The sequence below is a fragment of the Leucopleurus acutus genome, assembly GCF_964270905.1.
Source record: "Leucopleurus acutus genome assembly, chromosome: X".
NCBI lineage: Eukaryota > Metazoa > Chordata > Mammalia > Artiodactyla > Delphinidae > Leucopleurus > Leucopleurus acutus.
In genome coordinates this window covers 34,331,208-34,353,607 of record NC_139148.1, presented here as the reverse complement: position 1 = coordinate 34,353,607, position 22,400 = coordinate 34,331,208, and positions in this window count along the sequence as shown.

Sequence of the window (22,400 nt, the reverse complement as noted above, 5' to 3'; positions counted from 1 at the left end):
TTCGTTTCTTTTTATGGCTGAGTAATATTCTATTGTATATATGGGCCACATCTTCTCAGAACCTGTCACTATTTAAACACTGATGGGCCCGCACTGCCTCCTGGGGGCTGCAATGCAAATGTCTCCGTCTGGCATATTCAAGCTCCTGCATGATCCGGCCCGAGCCTGCAGTCTGGCCAGATCGCATCCTGCTCCCTGTAAAGCAGCCAAAGCTTTGGCCACGCCAGGCGCTCTGAGCGTCACTGCACATCGCCTTGCACGCTCGGGGCTTTGCCCCCTGTGCTTCCTGAAGTTCATTGCTCCTCCTTCTGTGCCTGAGGAACAAGCATCCTTCAAGTCTCGGCCCAGAGATCACGTGCTCCTGGAAGATGTCACTCCTCTTCCACGTGCCCCAGCCCAGGGCAAATCATGTGCCCCCTTGCGGTTTGTGTAGAGCTCTGAGCCAGCTAATGGTTAGATTGTTGGCCTGTTTGCCTTTCCCATAAGGCGACGAGTTCTTTGAAGGCAGAGGTGCCCTGCCTAATGCATCTCTCCATCCGTAGCAGACGCCGTTGATGCCCTGTCCTGTATCGCCTTGACCCACCTGAGTTACCTGCAGCCGTGATGGGCAGCTTCCAAGCACACCGACAATTTCCTACCTCAAGAGCCCGCCTCTCTCGGCTTCTGGGCTGCAGGGATTCCCCAGCGCCTTAGAAGCTTGCTCTGCTGCAAGTAGGCACAAGCCGGAAGTGCAGGGGCGTTAATGCCGCTGGGGCCAACGGCGTTAACAGCCCTGGGGATAAGAGTTGGTGGATTGATGCCCCAGGCTTCCCGGCCTCCAGAGAGAGGATTCGCAGCAGGTTCTACATGGTGCCTCAGAGAGTCTTCAGGGAGGTTGTGCCCCAGTTGCCCACAGCAGCAACTTGCTTATTAAAGCACCCGTCATTGGCTCGTCTTCCTTTCCCATCTCACTTTTCTCATTGCCTCACTTGTGCCTCCTAGGTATTCTCCTGAAAAAACTATCTACATCTTAAACCTTGTCTTAGGGTCTGCTCTGGGGGGAACCCCAACTAAGCAGGGACCTCAACAGCCACTCAGTGCCCTGCAAATGTCACAGGAATGAGTGATCAAGGACGCAGGACCCACTGGTCCAATTTGGCTGCATGGGGACCACGCCGGGATTCAAGAACTGTGTTGTTCTGAGCTGTCAGGTGCCCTCCTAGCTGGGAAGATGCCACCCACATCTTTGGGGGCAGCCTGAGCCTTCTCCCAAGTGAGCTGCCTGCCGGGGAGACTAGTGCAGACAGGCAGTTCTGATTATGCATGCAAATGCAGGTCTGGCCCCGCAGCTTATGTAAGAGCCACACAGCTCAGCTAAGTCACCCTGGAGAAACAATCTTACAAAGAATACTAAAGAGCATCCAAGTGTGAAGAATGAAACACACGTGAGTTTTCTTTTTTAAAAAATGGAAATCAAATTGTACTTTCATCTCGGCTTTCTCACAAGTCAGCAGCCCCCAAGTAAGCCTAAAAAGCAAAAGACTTTATCCAAGATTTCTGACCTGGGTTCAGACCAACCATCACCTTCATCAGAGCAAGCCTCACAGAATATTATAAGCCCCAAGGGCATGAGATGGAGGCAGGCTGGTGGAGTCTGGGGCTCGTCTTTACCTTCACAGAGCTCACATGAAACCCAGGCACGGTTTTAGCCAAGGAGACCGCCGAGACAACCACAGGCTTGGAAATGAGGACCACAGGGGCACGAGATGGCATTACAGGCAGTAAGGACAGCAGATGCAAAATCCCGCGGTGTAGTTGAAGGAGCCGCAATTCACCTGGCTACTGTGGGTGGCGTAAGTGGTGGAGGGAAAAGAAATAAGAGTGGGGGGAGTAAACGGGCCGATCATAAAAGGTCCTGTGTGTCTTGCAGGGAACGTCCCCAAGGGATCCATGAAGCTGGGAAAAGGAGGTCAGTTTGAAGATTTCTGCAGCAGTCCACATGTGTGCTGAAACCAAGGAGGCTGCACAGGGATAAAATGGGCAGAGAAGGATTTAAGAGGTTTGAAGGAGGTATGATGGAAAGGACTGAACAGGAGCAGTTGGAAAAGTCAGGGGGCTCTGGCTCCGAGGTTTTTACTTCGTGTGACTAGGTAGGAAATGAAGCCTTCCCCTGAGGCAGTACATCCAAGAGACAGAAATGTCAGAGGCTATTTTGGTGGTGGTGGGAAGATGGGCTGGTGGGCTCATTTGAGATTCAGTGGATTCAAAACACAGGTGGGGACCTCCAGATGGAGATATCCTGTGGGCAGTTGGCTGGACGATCTCAAAGAAGACATGGACTTTGCAATCATCAGCTGGTAGATGGTAATTGAAGCCACGCGAGCAGGTGAATTCATCCAAGGCAAGTGAGCTGAGGGCGAAACAAAGGAGGTTGAAGACAAATTCCAGGAAAAAGAAGCATCAAAGGAGTGAGCCACATAAGAGGAGTCTGCAGAGGAGATGGTGGAATAGTCAAAGATGCCAGAGGAGAACCGGAAATGATAGAAGGGAAGTCAAGGTTGGTTCCATACGCTGGCCAATGGTATCAGATTCTGCAGAGAAGTCGAGAAAAGTGAAGACTGAATACTAGTCTCCGCACCTTCCTACCATCTCAGCGAGGTCTTGACTTGGTGCTTGGAGCTCCATGTGTACCTGTCAATTGTTGGGGAGAGGAGGGTTTATTGACCAGTTTACGGGCTACCCAGGCCCTTTGTCTGCTCTCCTTTGAGTCATTTCACAGTTTATCAGCCCTTCAACCAAAGGCTGGAAAAGGGAAATAAACTTTCCCCAGTCAATTTTATGACATAGTCTATCAGATCTTTGGAAAGATTTAGCAGAGGAATAATTTGAAATGATTAGTTGGTTTCTGTTTGTTGTTGTTTGTTGGGTTATCTATGAATTTCATTGTTCAAGCTAGGGTTGGTGGTCTTTCTTCAAGCTAGCCGTCCCCTTTCACTAAATACACAAAAGAATATCACATGGGAAAAAGAAAGACTTTTTTTAATCTAGTAGAAAAAAGCAGAAGGAAATAGAAGTATATATTTAGCCAGCCTCTAGGGGAAGGAGAACTTTCTACATGTTGAAATGACAGAACAAACCAGAAAGGAAAAAGATCGACCAGCTTAACTTCAGAGTTAAAAATATTTGTTTATATATAAATCACAAACATGCATACGACGTTTATAAAATACTTGTAGCAAGGTTCTTTCTTGTGGAGAGATCAGAAAGTGTGGGACAAGGAAGATGCCCAGTTGCTAATATTTCAGCGGGCAAAGAGAATATTTCAGTGGGCAAAGAGCACGAGATAATTCACCAAAGAGGAAACACGACTAGTTCACCAACGTTTAGAAGAATGCCGTGCCTCATTAGGAAGGAAATAATTGCAAATTAAAATAATGAGGTACCATTTTCCTGCAATAAAATTACCTACAATCTTACCTAGTGCTGTGGAGTGTGTAGGACGATTGTTGCTGATGACAACGTTGATTAATGCAACTGCGTTGGGAAGGTATTTGGTAAATATGAATTAAGAGCCATAAAAATGTTCATATGCCTAGACCCAGCAATTCCACTCCTACTCACAGGAATCTAGTCTAAGGAAATGATCATAAACACGATGTGTATGGGAAAAACACTGTGTGCCTGGGAATGCTATAGCAGCAGAATCGCAAATACCAGTATCTAAACCTTCAGCTCCAAGGGACTGATAGAATAAATCGTGGTGCATTGACCAGATGAAACATTATGGATCCATTAAAAATGATGGCTGGGAAGACTGGCTAGCTCCATGGGCAAAGGAACGTCGCATAATGTTAACTGGAAAGAGGAGGAAATTTTGCTTAAAGCAGTATATGATAATTACATAGATTCCTACTCACACACACACACATAAATTAAAACATGTAAAAACGCAAGATGAAAATCCACCCAAACACTGTGTCACAGTGTTGCTTTGCGGATGATTTTTCTTCTTTTTCCAAGTTGTCCATATACCGTAATGATTATAAGCGTGCATTTGGGGCATCAGGTAATCTTGGGTTCAAATCCTAGTTTTTTTGTTTACTGTGTCATCTTGGGAAAGTTATTGAAGCTTTAAGTTTCCTCCTCTGCAAATTGAGAATTTTAACATCTACCTCAGAGGAATGTTATGAGAATTAAACAGAATATAAGAAAAGTGCTTGTCATTGTACCCAGCACATAGAAAGCTATCAATAAGTGGCAGATCTTCTGATTGTAGTTACTATAATTTAATAAAGCAGAGGACTCAACATTTTAGAAACTTGCTGAACGCCCTGGACTGGGAAGTATCCCATGGATCCAAACAACACTGTTTTTTCTTTCCTGCCTTCCTTTCTTCACAGACAATCACCAAGAGAGATTGTCAAAGAGTTAATTTTAGAAGGAAAAAAAAAAGTTTGCTTTGCTTAATGAATGTGAACTTCCTCATTTTTCTGGTTTGTTTTTCTTTCAAGTTGTTTCTATATCAACACCACCCGGGCAGGATGTGCCAGGTGACGAGACTGTGGGAAATTTCACATGGAGCTAACTCTCCCCATTTCACACACTGAGATGCCGGATCTCAGGGGTGCTGAGGCTGGCTCACCCCCACCTGCTCAGGATTTCTGGGTGTCCCAGACCTGGGGGACCTCTTTACTCTCCTTCCCACTCTTGAAGGACAGGGGGACTTTCTCCCCCTGCTGAGTACTAGTAGCCATTAGAGATTTTTAGAGGATGCTCTAACCAGAAACCCCAGTTAACACAGGGCTCAGAGAACCTGAGTGTGTGTGTGTGTGTGTGTGTGTGTGTGTGTGTGTGTGTGTGTGTGTGTTTGGGAGGGTGGGCCTTCATGAGGAAGGTGAGTTAGGAAGTAGATGAAGGCAGAACCCTACAGGGTAGTCAAGAGCTGTAGCAAAGTATATTAAGTGGTCATCTTTTCTCTGACCAAGACCTGATGTACATGGAAAGCCGTGAGCTCAGGAATCACCTTCCCTGACCACTGTTTCCTAGCCTCTCACTCTTTCATTCCCTTTATCTAATCCTCCTGGGTCCACCAGGCCTCCAGGCTACCCCCCTCCACACCTCACTCCCTCGCATTCCTCAGTAAACACCCTCCCCTCCTTCCTCTCAGACTGGCCTGAGCTCCACCAGTGATCATTAGCTTGGGGGCCTTATCAGCAGTCTCAGGACCCTCCCCGCTGGGCTTCCCACTGGACCGGAGCACCTGGGTCAATCCAAACGACCACATCCCCCTCTCTGATACCAGCTGGGGAAAATCTCACCACAGTGTCCCAGAAGGAGATTACGCGGTGATCTTATCCCACCTCAGTGGAACTATTGACAAGGGCGGCCCTCTCTTACCCAGCCTAGGATCCCCCATATCCCCCGCCCCATGGTCCTTCCCCCCCGCCCACTTCCATCCATTCAGTCTGCTGCTTCCTTTTCTACTCTTCTTAAGCTCACGACCCCACCTTCTGCTCTCCCAGTCTAGTTAGGTGCCCTGATACCCTAACTCAAAGAAAAAACAGAGGCAAGTTGAGGCATAAGTTCTCTAGATTCCATCCTCCTTGCCTTCAGATTTTACCTGTTCCTGTTTTTCATTGGTCTCTGAAGAAAAGTATCCCGTTTCCCCACCAAGAATAACCCCTTTTTCCTTGTGCAGGATAGCACCGCCCCATCCTGATTCTTAGCTTTCTGGAGTTAATGAGTAGTGAGCAGCTCACTCTGTGCCAGCCGCAATATTTTATCTTCTATTAATATTTATAACAACTCTGAAAGGTTTGCTCTATTATTACCTTCATTTTAAAGGTGAGGAAACTGAGGTGCAAAGAGGAGAAGTAATTTTCTCCAGGTCACCCAGGAATGATCAGCTGAGTGGGGATCTGAACCCAGGCTCGCTGGCTCCAAGGCCTTGTCTCAGCAACTGCACGGTGCCCTCTCTCTTGGTTTTCTCAGGGAACTTATTCCATCATCCAACTTATTCCTCTAATCTCTTCACTCTCTCCCTCTCTACACATTCAAGCTATCTCTCTGCCTGAAAGAAACATTTTCTTCCTCCTCGAGGCTCTCTGCGTCCTTCCAGTACCAAATTACCTACAAAATATGCAACACGCTCCGCTCTCCCCACTTCCCGACTGCTGCCTACTCTGTACCCTCTCAGTCTCCTTCTTCCCCCATCACGCCCAGAAACCTGAAGACCCCGTGGCAGGTTATCTTTCCGCCATAAGATCTCCATCCCACGTGCTCTTCTTCTCATGTCACATTGACGCTCCTTTCATCAGGAGATGGGCTTCCTGTTCCCTCCCCTGGAATCCGAGCAGGTCTGCGACTATGGTAGACTGACTTTATGTGACTTTGGAAGCTAGGTTATAAAAGGGGCTACAGCTTCCACCTAGTCCTGTTGAGATGTTCACTCTTGGAATCCAGCCACCATGCTGTGAGGAAGACCAGCAGCCACATGGAGAGGCCACGTGGAGGTGCTCTGGCTGATAGCCCCCCTAAGGTCCCAGCCAACCGCCAGCATCAACCACCAGACAGGTGAGTGGAGATGCATCCAGATGCTTGCAGCCCACAGCCTTAGAGTCTTCCTGGTGAGGCCCTGACACTGTGGAGCAGAGACAAGCCCCCTCCTCTGAGCCTTGTTCTAAACGATGAGGGACAATGAAGTAATGGTTTTTTAAGGCACTGTTTTGGGCTCATTTGTTATGCAGCAGTAGTCACTGGGATAGAGCCCCAACCACTAGCAAGACGAATGGTATCTGCATGGTAGTCTTGCCTCCAGATTTGTCTTTAGCATGTGACCTGGGCCTTTCCTTTCTCCTCAAATGCCCCTCTTCAATGCCTAGCAGAGACTTAGAAGACACAACTAGATGCAGGGTGGGATCACAGACTGGATCCTGGGACAAAAAACAAAAAATGACATGAGTGGAAAAACTGGTGAGCTTTGAATGAAGTCTGTAATTTAGGTAATAGTATTGTACCAACGTTCATTTTCTGATTTTTCTAAGTGTGCTATGGTTATGTAAGTCATTACAATTATGGAAAGCTTGGTGAAGGGAATATGAGCATGCTGCAATTTTTTGCAACTTTTCAGTAAGTCTAAAATTATTTCAAAATAGAAAGTTAAATAATAACAAGACTAGCACACAACATAATGACCATGTTTATGAAAAACTCGCCTCACTTGGCACCTGGGACTCCAGTTTCCTTGTTTTCCCCTTTCTCTGATTACTCTTTTTCATTCTCCATTGGCAAGTGTTCACTGTTGCCCACGCTAGGAGCTGATGCTACCCAGCATTCTACTTCGTCCTCCTTCTCTTTCTACGCAGCCCTAATGCTCACAGCCACACCCACGACCCGAAAGGCACCTCTCCTCTGCTCTGAACTGAACACTCACTGCCTCTGGTATTCCAGGTCCACCTGGGCACCACTCAGGCAAGATACAGTCGATTACTTCTCTCCTCCTCTGGCTGTACCATCTGGTCCTTCCTGCTCATGTCCCCATCTCAGCAAGCGACCTCACCATCAACTCTGTGGCTCCTGGTGGAAACCTCAGCTCCACTAATGCAAATGACCCAACCACCTAAATTGTTTTCAAATTTTGTCATCTCCTCTCTACTCCCACAGCCTGATACCTGTCACCTCTTATCTAGAATAATGCAATCATCTTCTAACTGGTTTTCCTGCCTCTTGTCTCTTCCCTCTGTCTCAGCTTAATGACTGTCACCAGAGATTATTCTGTAGCACAAATCATGGTCCTGGCACTTTGATGACTTTGGCTTTGGGGAATGAAGTTTGACCTCCATAATATGAGATGCAAAGTCCTTCTCAACACTGGTCCCAGGGAGCCTCTCCAATCTCATCTACTAGCCTTTTCCCCATCCTCGCCCTCTTAAGTCCCAGATGCTTACAACCACTCCCCAAGCTTGAGACTCCCTGCAAGCCTTTGATCAGATTATTCCCTCCACCTGGAATGCATTGTGAAATCCAAGCTGTCTTCTAGACCCAATTCAAATGCCCTCTCTTCTGAGAATCCTTCTCTGATGCTACCGGGCAGCTTTAATCATGAAAATTCTTCCTGCTCTTTTCCTCTAGTAAAGCGTTTATCAAATGCTATTATTTTTGTATATGAAAATGTGAAGGTCCAGAGGACATAAACTGGAACTTCCATATGTTTTGATCCCAAGAGCACAACCTCATAACCTTCCTGCATGTTAATCTTCACGTCACAGTCAGCTCCCTGGGAAACTGAACCTTTGACACCCCACATTTACAAATCAAGAAACTGAAGTTCAGAGAGGTTATGCAATTGGCTGAAGGCCACAGCATTAGCAGGTGATAAAACTGAGGCATGAGCCCAGGCAGTCTGGCTCCAGAATCCATACTTTTAACTACATAATCCTGTCTGGTGGATAGCTGAGTGCCAGCCCTTTCTAGGATGGAATGTGACCTCGAGAAGGTTGCAGCCTGGACTCTCCCCTCCTGCCTCCCTGCAAGGCTGTTAGAGGGTGAGCAAAATGGATTTCCTCAGGGGTCTACCAGGGTTCTGTTTTCCTGAAAGGCAGCCTGCAGGACCACCTATGGATGCTACCCCAACACCTGCAGCCCGAGTGGCTGTTTACAGGCCAGCAGTTATGAAGACAGCTTCCCTTCCTCTCAGCTGGCCCTCCCTGCTGCTGCCCAGCTCACGGAGAAACACGGTGTAATTGCTCGCCTTGCAGAAGTGACTTGAATCAGCGCCCCTCTGCTGACAGCGTTAGTGACAAGTGATCGCATCAGGACACTGGAACAGCGGCCGGGACCTGGGCGCCCGTGTTATTTACTGGTCCATCATGTATAATTTCAGAGTTTAATTTTATCGTCACAAACTTACAGGTGCAAAATGCAGGATAAAGTTCTGTACGGGGCCCCCATGAGAAACCAGGCTACATTGGTCCTCCCTCCCCACCCCCCCAAGATCTCTCAGGGTGGCTCATTCAAATTAAATCATTATTGAGGAGGAATAATCCTGGTAGGTTCAGAAAATCAGTTTTAAATTCAGCCTGCTAGCAAAATTCTGAATGTATTTACTTTCTAGATTTCATTTCTCCACCCATATTAAAGCTCCGTGGCATTATCAATTATGGGTTTATTGCAAAGCACAATAGGATTCAATCTGGAGGAATGCCTCAGGGTATGTCTTAGGAGGACGATAAAGCTAATAGTAATGGGTCTACAACCTCGAAGCCTCATTTCCACAGTTACAAATTTCATAAATAAATAGAAGCCATGTCAGTTTCCAGTCACCCAGCTTGAGGTCTCTCAGGCTGATAAAACAGGACCTTCCATAGCTTCCATTGAGGGGCTCCCGTTTGAGTCTTGGTAGGCTGGCCTGAAGAGTCCCTGATTCTCTGAGGAAGGGAAATGATGGAGCCCTTCGGGATCTCCCTCTGCTGCTCTTCTAACCAGGTCAGGAGCTGGTTTGGATGAAAATTGGCACAAAAGCAGAGCCAACCCTGGAATCTGGGAGAACGACCATACGGCTTCAGCCCAGAATCCAGCCAAACTCCATGACCGGGTGGGACGGGCTGTCGTGCATTAGTGCTGTGGTGCTTGAGCCAGGCTTCAGGGCTCCAGGCAGGATGGAGCTGTGTCTGATACAGTCTGGGGCCTCTGTTGTCTTTCCGGAAAGAGCGGGCAGCAGAGAGAAGGAGCTGGTGGTGTAACGGGGCTATTCTCTGCCAGGTGCTTCCAATACACGGAGGGTAGGCCCTACTCACCGCCTCCGTGACGCCTGCGCTCACATACCTCTCACCTGGTATCAGACACTCTTGTCCCCAGAGTCACATCCTCCAGCTAGCCGCAGCTACTGGCAGTCAGTTTCCTGCGAACTCAAACTCACTTCCAGCTGGTAGCATCCTGCCTCAGGTATGGACCTCTCAACTTTCTACTTTCTGTCCTAGGGTTTCTCTGACACTGCAGCAGCCCCCTCGCCCAGTGCACAAGTATGATCCAGAAGTGCAAGGTTAACACCCGAAGAGGCGGTCTTCAACCAACTGGGGGACAAGAGCCAGGGCTAAATGCTCCTGCCTCCCTTCTTTCAGGTGGACAAGTCCAAAAGCATTCCACATACTGCTCAGGGTGTCCCAGCAGGGCCAAGCCTGGTCGCCTATGAGAGCAACCTGACCACACACTTACCCTGGCTTTTCCCCCTTTCCAGTCTCCCTCTCCTTTCTCCCTCTTTCCTGATTCTTAGGATCACCTCTGAAATGAGTGCCCTGTAACCAAGTCTTAACCTCAGGTTCTGTTTCCAGAAAAACCCAACTAAGACAGAAAAACCCAACTAAGACAAACTAAGAGCGAATCATTGGATTCGCTCCTTTGAATAGGATAAAGGCAGGGCATCTTCCAATAGCTCTTGTGAAAGTGCCCATGTATAGCCTAGTGAGGGAGAAAAAGCCCTTTCCCTCGCTCCTATTCGTGTGGAAGTTTCATCAGGGGAGTTATTTATCACCTGGGAAGGCAGGGAGAGAGGAAAACCAAGAGACGGAGATTATTGATGGGGGAGGGGGTGGCAGGGAACAGGGCAAAAGAGGCCCTGGGGAAGCAGGACTCAACACGAGTGACACCAGCAGCCACGAGTGTGTCCCAGGTTGTGTGTGTGTGTGTGCGGATGTGTGCATGCCTGTGTGGAGGGGGCTGCACAGCTTCCAGGCAGCATGAAAGGGTACCTGTAGGTGAGGAAGGGCCTGAGTCCTAGGCCAGTGTGAGACCCAGTGGCAAATACCTCGTCTGGGACTCAGTTCTGACTGGATACAGCTTCTGTCCCCAACAGTGACCTCCAAATGCCAGGAGGGCCCATGAGGTGGTGCGGGTACAGCTGTCCCAGATGTGGTAGATAAACAGCAAAGCCAACACGGAAATCAGTCAACAGATGTCTCAGGAGCCTTTAAAGACCCAACCCAGTCGGAAAACAACACCGATTAATAAGTGGCTGGCATTTCTTAAGAGCTTGCTATGTGGCAGGAACTGTTGTAAATTATTTACCACGTGCTGGCTATTCAATCCTCGTTACAACCTTAAGAGGTAGGTACCATTATTACCCCCATCTACAGATGAGGAAACTGAGGTGCAGAGTGGCAAAGTAACTTGTCTAAAGTCATGCAACGAGGAAGGGGATAGCCTGGGGTTGGGATGTGAGCAAGGCAAGGTGTTAGGTGCTTCAGAGACTTAGATGTCATATGAGACATATTTCTGGCACTCAAGGACTCAAACATTTTTAGGGGAGACAGACATTTACACAAATAACAGAATATGAAGCAAAATGAAATAATGCCCACAATAGCCTCTAGGGTACCATCCTCTGTTAAACAGGCTCTGATTCTATTCTATTGCAATAGCCTCTCATTGCAACTTTGACAGGAGCAGGTGCTCAGAAGTTTTGGGGTAGAAGTGCTTAGGGTCCCAGGAGTGGATGAGTGTATGTCGATATGGCTCATTCAGATGAAGTCATGCCTGCTTGACACTGCTAGGAACAGGGTTGTGATCTGCCTTCAATGCTCCCTGCTGAATGACCCTCATCGTTTCAGGTTTCTCTCATGTGTGCCTTCTTTCATTCAATCATTCTGTAAATCCGCTCCTTGTTTGGTCAAGCCCATTAGACCAGCCTCCCTGTGTCTATACCCTGCTGAAAATGCAAGGGGATGTGGATTCGGGGCTGGGTGGCTCTGACAGGCTATGTGCAAAGTAAGTGAAGGAAGCCCTTTGAAGGGAGAGGGAGCCTGGGTGAGGCTCACAAAGAGAGTCCAGGATGAAAGAGACCACGTGACCCCTGAGAGAGTGAGATTTTCATTCACTCTGAATTTCCATTCCCAATCTCAGTTTATAGCACATTTGCTGTTCTCCATTTCCTGCTCTTGGGATTTTGTAAGATCTGTGTATTCACAAGTAAACCTTCTTCTGGGAGGTAGCTTGAGTGGGTTTCTTTTTCTTACAGTCAGAAGAATCTTTTTTATTATTTATTTTTTAGACTAAATAGAAATGTCACGTTATGGTATACTAACAAATAATAAGAAAACATATTAAAGAAGAAGGCAGTGGAATGTGCATTATAAATACGTGGATGAAATGCTTTCTTCTAAACATAGAAAGAATGGACGGAAACATAGAAAGTCAACATCCAGACTCCATGATACAATGGGTCAAAGGGGATTAATGAAAAATGTCCACACGAGGACATACTAACTGTAAGTCAATGCCTAGGAAAACACTAACTTCACAATTACAAAAAACTTTATGCATTCAGACATTAAAAAATTATTCATAATACACCCATTATCTGCCAGGAACTTTGTTAGATTTGAGGAGTTTGGAGTTTAAGCTGTTACAGATGATGCCCGCAAAGTGCTTATAGTCTAGTTATAGAGAGAATAAACTAGGCAGACAATAACAATAGCACATAAATATTTGGAAAAGTGTAGGAATAAAATATTACAAAATTAGTTCCAGCTGGAAATGAAACTCCCAAGGTGCCAGGATGAAATACAAAGTTAAGCCAGTACAATAAGTGCATAGATTGATCCCGTGGCATCCAGGGAATCTATCAGAAAGAATATAGACTTTAGGAGCTAGGAGTCAGAGTTTGAACATGGATATGAAGTCAGAAAATATGGTTGTGGGCCCTCATAAAATGGGAGAGCTAAAGGTGAGGTCTTTGCATAAAGCTGATACCTTATGGGGATGAAGAAGGGAAGTAGACAACTTGGCCATGAGTCCAGGATAGTGGCAAATATCTTCTTCTCTTTTCCCAGAGCTCTAGGTAGTAAATTAAAAGCTCTCAATGAGAATGCAAAGCCCTATGGAGTCTGAATTTACCCTACATGCATGATATAGGAATTCCTCAAACCATAAAATCTGGGCCTAGAAAGCAAACGTAAAAATCCTCTGTGGCAATGCTGCCACATTCCAGAGTGAAAAAGACTCCCATCCAAACTCCTAAAAAAGCCCGTTGAAGATGACTTCACAATAAAACACATTACAAACCATTTGAGGACATAATTCACCATGAGAGAGGGGCAGCAGAAAAAACAAATAAGTGAATGAAAATTCCTATAAGCATCCCAAGAACTTGAGGTAATAGAACAACTGAGTGAGACTGTAAATATCTTTAAAATAATTAAATCAATAAAAGATGTAAAAGTCATCATGAAAAGATGTGACACTATGCTAACATAAAAAGCAGGCATATTCAAAAAAGAAGCAAATAAAATCTCTGGAAATAAAAAAGGTGAAATTAAAAGTTCGATGGATGAGTTAAACAGAATAAGAGATGCAGCTAAAGAGAGAATTTGTGAACTTCAACATGGAATGGAAGAAATCACCTATAATGTATAGTGAGATAAAGTGATGGGAACCGTACAAGACAGTTAGAGAACATGGAGGATATAATGAGAAGGTTCAACATGTACCTAATAAAGTCTATAGGAATAGAGACTAGAGGGATGTGGCTAAATTAGAAACATTCATGACAAAGAACTTTTCAGAATTTCAAAAATTCTATACCCATCTCAACTATCATTCAAAAGTGAGGATGAAAGTGATCAAACAGCATTACTAATAGTGGGTCCACATGTTCCTCCTGATATGATGCAATATGAAATAGGCAACATTGCCTATGAAGTTGGTAATGGATTTTGGATTTAAAGGGATTTAAGAGACACAACAACTAAATGCAGTATGTGGTGCTCAGTTTGAGTTCTAAATTAAACAAATCAGCTATAAAAGACAATGTTTGGAATAACTGGAGGAATTCGAATATGGACTAGATATTAGGTGATATTAGGGAAGTACTATTAATTTAGTTTAGTTTGTATGTTTGTGGTATTATGTTTTAAAAGTCTCTTTTTTTTAGAGATGCATATTGAAGGACCTAGGAGTGTGTATTAAAATCAAGTGGGGTAATAGAAGAAAGGAACTATTCACAAAGGTATGGCCTGAATATAGGGAAACCAACAAAGCAAGTTAAAATACCCTGGAGCTACACGAGTTCTCAATCATAGGTCTAAAGGGAAAGAGGAGGGAGCAGTTACTCAGACCTGGAGAAAGGACTGTGGTTGTAGCTCTAGAAGGTCCCCTGACAGAAGCTGTGGACTTTAGTGGAGAAACACAACCACTGCCAACTCTTGGCCCATCTTCTCATCTTCTCCTGAATCCTCCTATTAATCAAACCCAACCAAGAGCCAGCGGGCAAGAGGGTCTGGGGATCCAGTCCCTAGAAGTAATTTTATCTAGGACAGAGGATAGAGAAAAGAATAGGGAAAATAAAAACCTTCTGCACAGGGTAAAAGTGAGGATGCCTGTTATCTACTCAAAAATAAGAAAAAATTAGATGAAGCAAATCTGGCATATGCTAACAACTGTTAAATCCAGATGAAGAATATGTGTGTTTACTATTTTTTGTACTTTTCTGTATATTTGAAATTTTCCATAACAAAAAGTAAAAAAGAAGTGAGGGTGAAATCGATACAGAAATTTAAAAACAAAGTGAGAGAATTTACACCTATGATTTTAGCTGAAAGAATTACTAAGGATTTACTTCAGAAAAAGAACTCAGAAATTAAACCCAGAAGGAAGTGATAGGATGCAAAAAGCAATGACAAGAAGTGACCCTGGTAAACAGACAAGTCAATCTACATAAGCATTAACTAGAAAAAAACAGCTGGAAATTACAGATCAATGTGTAATAATTGAAGTAAGGTAATATTGAAGGTATAGGAACAGAGAAGAGGACATCAAAGTAGACAGGAGAGAAGGAGAGTTGAGGAAAACTTCCTGGGAAAGGGAGGAGTGACGAATTGACCTGAGTTTTAAACGTCCAATAGGATTGACCAAAGTGGATCAGAGGGAAGGACAAATCCAGGGAGGGGGAATATCATGAGAAAGATGGTTCCAAGGGTACACTGCATCTGATAAACTTGGATGGAAGGATACCTTTGAGGACAGTAGGAAAAGTAAGTAGGTAAGAACCACATCCCAAAGGGTCTGTTAAAAGTTACACCTCAAGGGGCCTAAGCTAAAGCTCGGGGACGTAATGGAAGAATTTTATGCAGAGAAACGACCTGATCAGATTTGCATTTTAGAAATGAAACTCACTTTCGGAGGTCTGATTGGAGAGTTCAGAGGGAAGGAAGAGAGCAATTAACAGACCACGGCAGAGATCAAGGTGAGGCGGGATGAAGGTCTGAACTAAGGCAGTGGCAGTGGTGATGGAGAGGAAACTGATTCAAGAGACAGTCAAGAGGTCAAATGAATAAGACTTGGTGACTGATAGGATGGGGGTTGGCAGGGAGTGGTAGCGAGGGAGAGCCAGGAAGAAAACCTGGCCCTTGGCTTTTGCCTGGGTGACTGATACATGCTGGTGAAATCAGGAACTGTGAACCTTCAGAATGAGCAGGCTGGAAGGCAAATTGATGGCTCAGTTTTGCTCCAGTCCAAATACCTAGGTCAGAAACTACGAACTGGGGTAGTGGGGGGAACCACAGACATCAAGCCTAAATTTAAGACAAGGAGACAGTGGGAGGGAGGGCCATGCAACCTTGTCTATTCCTTTTTTCAGGAAGACAACGTTTCCCAGAGTACATCCCCCGACCACTGCACGTACACACCCAGACACACACTCACACACAGAGTCTTACTGACCAGATGAATTGGGTCATGTGATATCCCTGGCTTCCCCGGAGTCTGGGGAAATAGAGAAGAAAATTGTCATAATTAGCTTAGACAAATCATGATCCAGTGCCTGGGGATGACGTATTGCTCCCAAACAAAATTGAATTTCTGTTAGCAAGGAAGAAAGGGGGATGGGTGTTAAGCAGACCACTAAGAGTGTTGGCCCCATACAATCTTACAAGCTGGGCTGGGGTTTGGGAGCCCAGAAAGATGGACTGCAGAGAGAGGGGGGCAAGCTTCCACCAGATGCCCAACTAGAGATGGAGACCAGGAGAGTCCCTGTTTCCTGGTCAGCACGTTGTGTGGGGGAGATGGGCTCCAGGTCAGGGCCTGCCTAATGGAGGCATAGAAGCGAAGGGTGATCGAAAACGTCCTGCCGCAATAGATTGTTCGAGGACCCAGGACAGTGCCGAATACGCAGCTGGGAAGTTTGATGAGCCCAGCTGTAGGGATTCAGGGAGGCAGAGGGGGTAGACAAAAGAAAACCAAGTCGATGTGAGATTTTCTCTTAGCCGCCACTAAACAATCGCTCCTACCTGATGCAGTGCATTACAGCTGTAGTCTCGATCTGAATTCTAACATCAATAACTCATCCTATCCCGGGTTCTCACCCTTATCCCCTCAAGGCTTTGGGTCTTCCTTGTTTTTGCTCATATACAACGGGAATCCTGTCCCCAGCCTGAGCCAGATGTCTGCAGCCTCTCTTTCTGGGAACCACTTTCATGGATGTTACTTGTCTGCCTCGACTGCCCTGAGTTGCTGTTCCCAAACCCCTCATAGTGTGTGCCTGGCTGGTCTTCATTATAGTAGAAATTCCTTGAGGAAGAGTAAAGATGGTATCTCTCATCCATCTTTCCAACTTCCTTAGTGCTTCATACAAAATTCCCCCGAAAGTGTTTGTTAGATCCAATTCTATTAAGTTGAGGAGGAATATTATTTAGTGGTTAGGGGACCTGCCTCCATAGCTAGTCTTCCTGGGTTCAAATCCCAGCTTGGCCACTTACTGGCTACACGATCTTGGGCAATTGGTGGTGCTCCTTTGAAGAGATAATAATGGTACTTACTCCCCAAAGATTGTTTTTAGGACATAAAGCACTTTCTATGTGTGCCTGCCGCATAGAAAACATTAGGTATTTGTTCTTTCTATTAAAATTGCAATTGGAGGTGTGTTGATGCAGTTAAGGCTGATCTGGGGCTTCACTCTTTCCCACAGTTCCTTCCTTTCTTCCTGTCTCCTTCCTTGGAAACCTCTTCCTCACGTTCTTGAGTCCTTACTGTAGTAGCCTACCTGGTCCCACCTTCCAGGCCAGTGACTTCTGCTCCAAAATGACTCTCCTTCTTCGGCACCTTCTAAACCCCCAGCTGCTTGTCACGGAGGGCAAGATCTGAGCCACCATTTCATTCTACAATGTTAGTGCGTACCATGAGCTTATTGCTTCACTTCCCAGCCCCGCAAGGCTGCTTCCATATTCATAGAGCAGACCTCAAGAGGATAGGCCAGGCAAGACATTTTTAGAAAGAGAATAGTGGGGTCCCTTCTGGGTGTCCTTAAATCACCACGTAGGCCACTAGCGCCATCAACTATGAGTTGCTGCTGCAGGTGACAGGGCAGGGCGGGCACTGCCAAGTGCCACTTCCCCTCGGCAAGAATGGTTTCTGCTCTCGACCAGGCCTGGATCCCCAGAAATGTCCCTATTGGCAGACACTTCCAGTGCCAGAGGACCAGAGGATGCCAGTGACTGAAAGTTCAGGTCAGAAGACTGGGGAAGGGAAACTCTGAGACTCCTGCCAGACTGTCTTGGAGGGGGATAGTACCCCTCTTTCCCATCCCACATTCTTGCCTTCCTCCCAAGGGGGATGCATCTGCGTCTTAAGGAGGTACAATACGAGGGCACCCAGAACTCCAAATAATGCCACAGCACTACCAGTAGTAAGAGTAAGGACCGCGGGTAAGGTTTGAAGGCTTGGAGAAAATGATATCATCCTTAACAGAACTTCACATTTTTTAGAGTGCTTTCAGGCTTTTAAAACACTTTCACTTGCGTTTTCATATTTATTTTCATAATAACTCTGTAAGGTAGGTAGAGGAGGGGAAAGCTGAGGGAAGACATAGGCTGTCTTAGTCAGGTTAGTTGCCTTAACAAACAACCCCACGATTTCAGCACCTTACAAAAGGAAAGTGTGTTTCTCACCCATGGAGCAGTGCGGTGTGAGTGTTCCTGGCCAGGTAGCTCTCCCACAAGCAGTGACTCAAGGACCCAGGGTCCTTCCATATTGTAGCTCTGCCACCTCTGAGGGCCTCAGACCCTTCACTTCATCCCTTCAAGTGTTCAAGAAGCAAGGGAAGAAAGAGCATGGATGAGTGTGTGGGAGGTCTTCTGAGCCAGGCCCAAAGGTTGTGTACTTATACTCCCATCCCCTTGACTTAAACTCAGCCCCATGGTCACACCAAACTAGAAGAGAAATAAAACAATCTGGTCAACAACCAATCGATCTCCACCACACAGGCTATATTCATTATGACTATTTCTGATACTAATAACTACCCATGATTGGAACCCCATTCTGCTTCCAGTACAATATTGAGAGTTACATAGATTAGCTCTACTTTTCCCGACAGCACTGGCGGGTAGGGATGGGCATCTGCATTTCAGACAAGATGAATCCGAGCTGGGAGAAGTTAAGGAACTTGTCCAGGAAATCCACAGCCAGATACTGGTAGAGCCGGAAACGAAGCCAAGTCTGTTTGATGCCGAAATGTACTCTCCCCACTCGCCAGCATTCCACTGCCGGCAGGACCAGAGAATTAGAATCCAGGCTGAGACCACATGGTGTTCCCTTTTGGGTGGAGTCAGAGTGCTTTCTTATTTCACTAGTCTTGCTTCTGCACTCCGGGCTGAGAACCCAAACTCCCTGGAAGCTGAAGTGCTTCCTGGGAAAGATTTCTGCTCCCCGTTGTGAGGGGACATCTGTGTCCCTGTGAGGCACCATGACTGACATTTTCTGCTAAAGTCAGTGGTGGTAAAACTCTTGTTTGGTCTTCTGGCTTGGCCAGGGTGTGCAGTCCCCTGGCCCGGCTCTCTTGACCTCACTGTTCTGTCACTGCTGCCACAGACCCTCTCAGCCCTCAGCTACACCCTTCATCTGCCTCTGGTTTTTTCTTCCTCCACTCCTGAGCCACTACTGTGAGGGTCACCTTGTCACCCACGGAGGGCCAACGTATGGCTACTGCCCTCAACCCTTCTACACTCTGTGACCACATTGGATGAATTGGGAACTTCCGAAACCCTGCCACACCACACAGGAGCTGAGACGGCTCCAAAGCCACCTTTCTGCCTACTCACGTGACAGCTTTGTTTTCTGCTGTGACATCCCCATGATGGTGCAGGGCCCCCAGTGAGGTGGCCTCCTCCCAGAGGCCCAATAAGAAGTGAAGCAAAAGTCCTCTATTTTTGGCTTCCTTATTCCACTACATTTGGGGTCTCACTCTCTCCCTGCCCACTGGGAAGCCAGGCCCTGGCATCTCACTGCTTCGTCCAGCTCTTCCTGACTCCCTTCTCTCTACCTTGCCACCTGATCTCAGAAGAAGACGTGGAATTCTTTGTTCTAGGTGGAGCTCATCTTGGCATCAACAATGAACAGGGTGTATGTGGTCAAAGGGATTGACTCACAAGGAAGGGAGGTCTGCTAGGAAGCACTTCTAAAATATCACCCTGTGATGTGTGACATGTCTGTCCACATCTGGAGGCCCGTTCTGAAGGGCCCTGCCGCTGTGCAATGCCAACCAGGTACAAGACATTCCCAAGCTGAAGACGCCACAGTCAATTGAACATCAGGCCTACTCCCTTCTCTCCAAATCGCACAGTCAGCAGAGTCTTACAGGTTTGTCAAACTGGGATCCAAAGCAACAAAAGGAGATTTACATGTATAGCATGCCTATCAACTGCCCTTCCTGGTGCGTTCCCCAGTTGTGTTTTGTATCACAGGGAACTACATTTCCCAGACTCCCTTGCCCTCCGGCTTCCAGCTCAGTTTGGCCATTGAGAGTCACTAGGGTATTTTACGCCCTCATTCTCCGCTTCCTGTAGCACCTCTGGCAGCAGAGATAACCCAGCTCCTCCCTCTGTGGCTACAGCTCCCTGGGACGCTTCCACCATGGTTCAAGGTTCCCTGGATGGCCTCTGCTCCTGGTCTCCATAAACCCCCCTCTTCCTTGTGTCCCCTGAGCCCTCAAAGTGGTAGCCACTTCCTGCTGTTGCTAACCCCTGGGCTGACTGATCATTCTGTCTGGCTTTTTCACTCTTCCATTTCCTATAACCAGCTCTCTGAATTCATTTGAAAGACGTGCTGAACTTTCTGTTTTCTTGTCCTAACCCTGATAGATATACACATATTATACCCATCAAACATATATATATACTTTCAGAAAAAATATGGACATGACAGGGCTGCATATCTTTTTAAAATTCAGAACGTTACACGTGAAACTTGTTCGTGGTTTTTGGCGTTTGTTTCCCTCTGTGGCTTCCGGGAAAAGAACCACCACCTCCAGTGTTGCAGCTTGCCACTGGAGGTGACGCTCAGGTCACCCTCTGATCCCACAAGTGAGAACAGCGCCCTGTATAAAAGACCACAATTAATTTTTATTGCACATACATGTGGGGAGATACCTGCTTGGCCTCCGTGTGAGAGCCATAACTCTCTTAAATTGATGTGTCAGCGAACTAAAACTCAATATTTTTTTTTCACACAGTATATTTTACAGTCAGAGGCCCTTCCCTAATCGGACTAAAGCAATTTGGTTCCCTGTCATCGCTCACTGAAAACATATGAGCTGGTTGGCATTTCTAGCAGCCCAGATTTATCAGGGTCTCTGATCGACTGCACAGGAGGTTCAGGGCTGTGGCATGGACAAAAGTGGATTTTTTTATGACAGCATCACGCTGCATCTCTGTATAGCTAGATTTATCCCTTTATTTCAGAAATATTTGTACTGTCTTTAGTCCCAAATCTACTTCAGACTGAAGAGATTCCACATAGTTTGCATGAGGGCTTGGGGTCATTCTTTCTGTACCTTATAAACTCTTATTTCCAGTCTACAAAAAAAAAAGTCCCCGGGCTGCCCTCTTCAGCAACATGGGTTTCTGGAAGTTCAAGCTCTGAAATGCTAAGTCTCCTGCATGGCGGCTATCTGCAGCATTAGAGTAGGCCAAAGACAGGACTTTTGGAGCCCTGGGGCCAAGGCTTTGCCCACTAGACCTTGTAAATCTGTAGCAAAACAGAGAAAACCCACACACGAGTATGACTGCCATCCTCTTAGTAACTGTAGCAGACAGTGACAGTGTCCCCTTGGATTCCTCGTACTGTTGTCTCTGGACGCCCCTCTGGCTTCATGGTGCCTTTGCTCCTGGCTGCCTACACCTGCTCTCCTCAGACGACTGTCCTCAGGCCACTGCAACTACTCTGCCCATACGCATGGAGAGCTAAATATGCCTAGAACTTTGCGTCCTCCTGGGATGGCCCTTAGCTAATGACTGATGGGTGAGGGAATATGAAAACCCAGCTCCCTTGCTTGGAGTCCCACAGAATCGGAGGTGTAGCACATACTGCAGAGCTCCCCCGTGGGATCAGGCTGAGGCTGGGACCTTCCCCAACATGGAACCCTTGCTTGGCTTCCTTCCCCTCTCATCCTGCTTCTCCCACTCCCTTCCTGCCCTCCCCAGGGAGCATTTCCTTGAGGAATCACTCACACCTGAATCCTCATCGCAGGGTCTGTTTCCCAGGAACTCAGCCTTAGACAGTAAGTGTGTTAAAAGTTCCTCATTCCAATCGCGTATCTGACGCTACAACATTCTCTCCAAGTGCTTATCAAGTGTCTGCTTGGTTACTTCTAGAGATGGGCAACTCCCCATCACCTAGGGTAGAAAACCCATGGTGCAGACAACTCCATACATCAGAGAATCATTGAATATAATAGCTGGGAGGAGCTGTGGAGGTCATCTAGACTAACTAGGCTCAGTCTTGATATGAGCATGGTGTTGATGCCCCAGCCCACGTTCCTGAAGTCGTGGACAATCTTGGGCACACTAACAGCTTCCCACCTCAAGAGTACTGAGCAAACTCATATCATGGGCACAACCAACCCAGAAGGGCAGGTAAGTTGATGCCCAAGGGGAGAACCCTCGATAGTGGGAGGTGGGAGTTGGTGCATCAGTGCCCCAGCCTTCCCGTCCTCCAGGGAGGAGATTCCGAGATGTGAACCATGTGTCATCTCGCGTGGCCCACCACAGGATCGAACCCTAGTTGCCCCGAGTGGTAATCTGCTCATGAACTCACATCTATTACCTTCCCACCCTTGCCTTTATCACTCTCCGCATCCCCTCACTTGTGCTTCTTGACACCACCTCACAAATAAATGACCTACACCCAAGTCCTCCACTCAGCATCTGTTTGGAGGGGATTCAGACTAAGACAGGGGCCCAGAGAAGCTAAAGGATTTCTGCTTCTTTCCCCTGGAACGTCCTTCTTCCCACTAAGTGAACTTCCCATCCCTGAAGATCCACTGAATTGGCAGATCCGATTCAGTAAATGATCATGGGTCCCAGCCCTTTGAGCTCCAGGCCATGGACTGGATTCCATGACACGTGCATTCATTTTGGTTAAAGTATATATATATATAT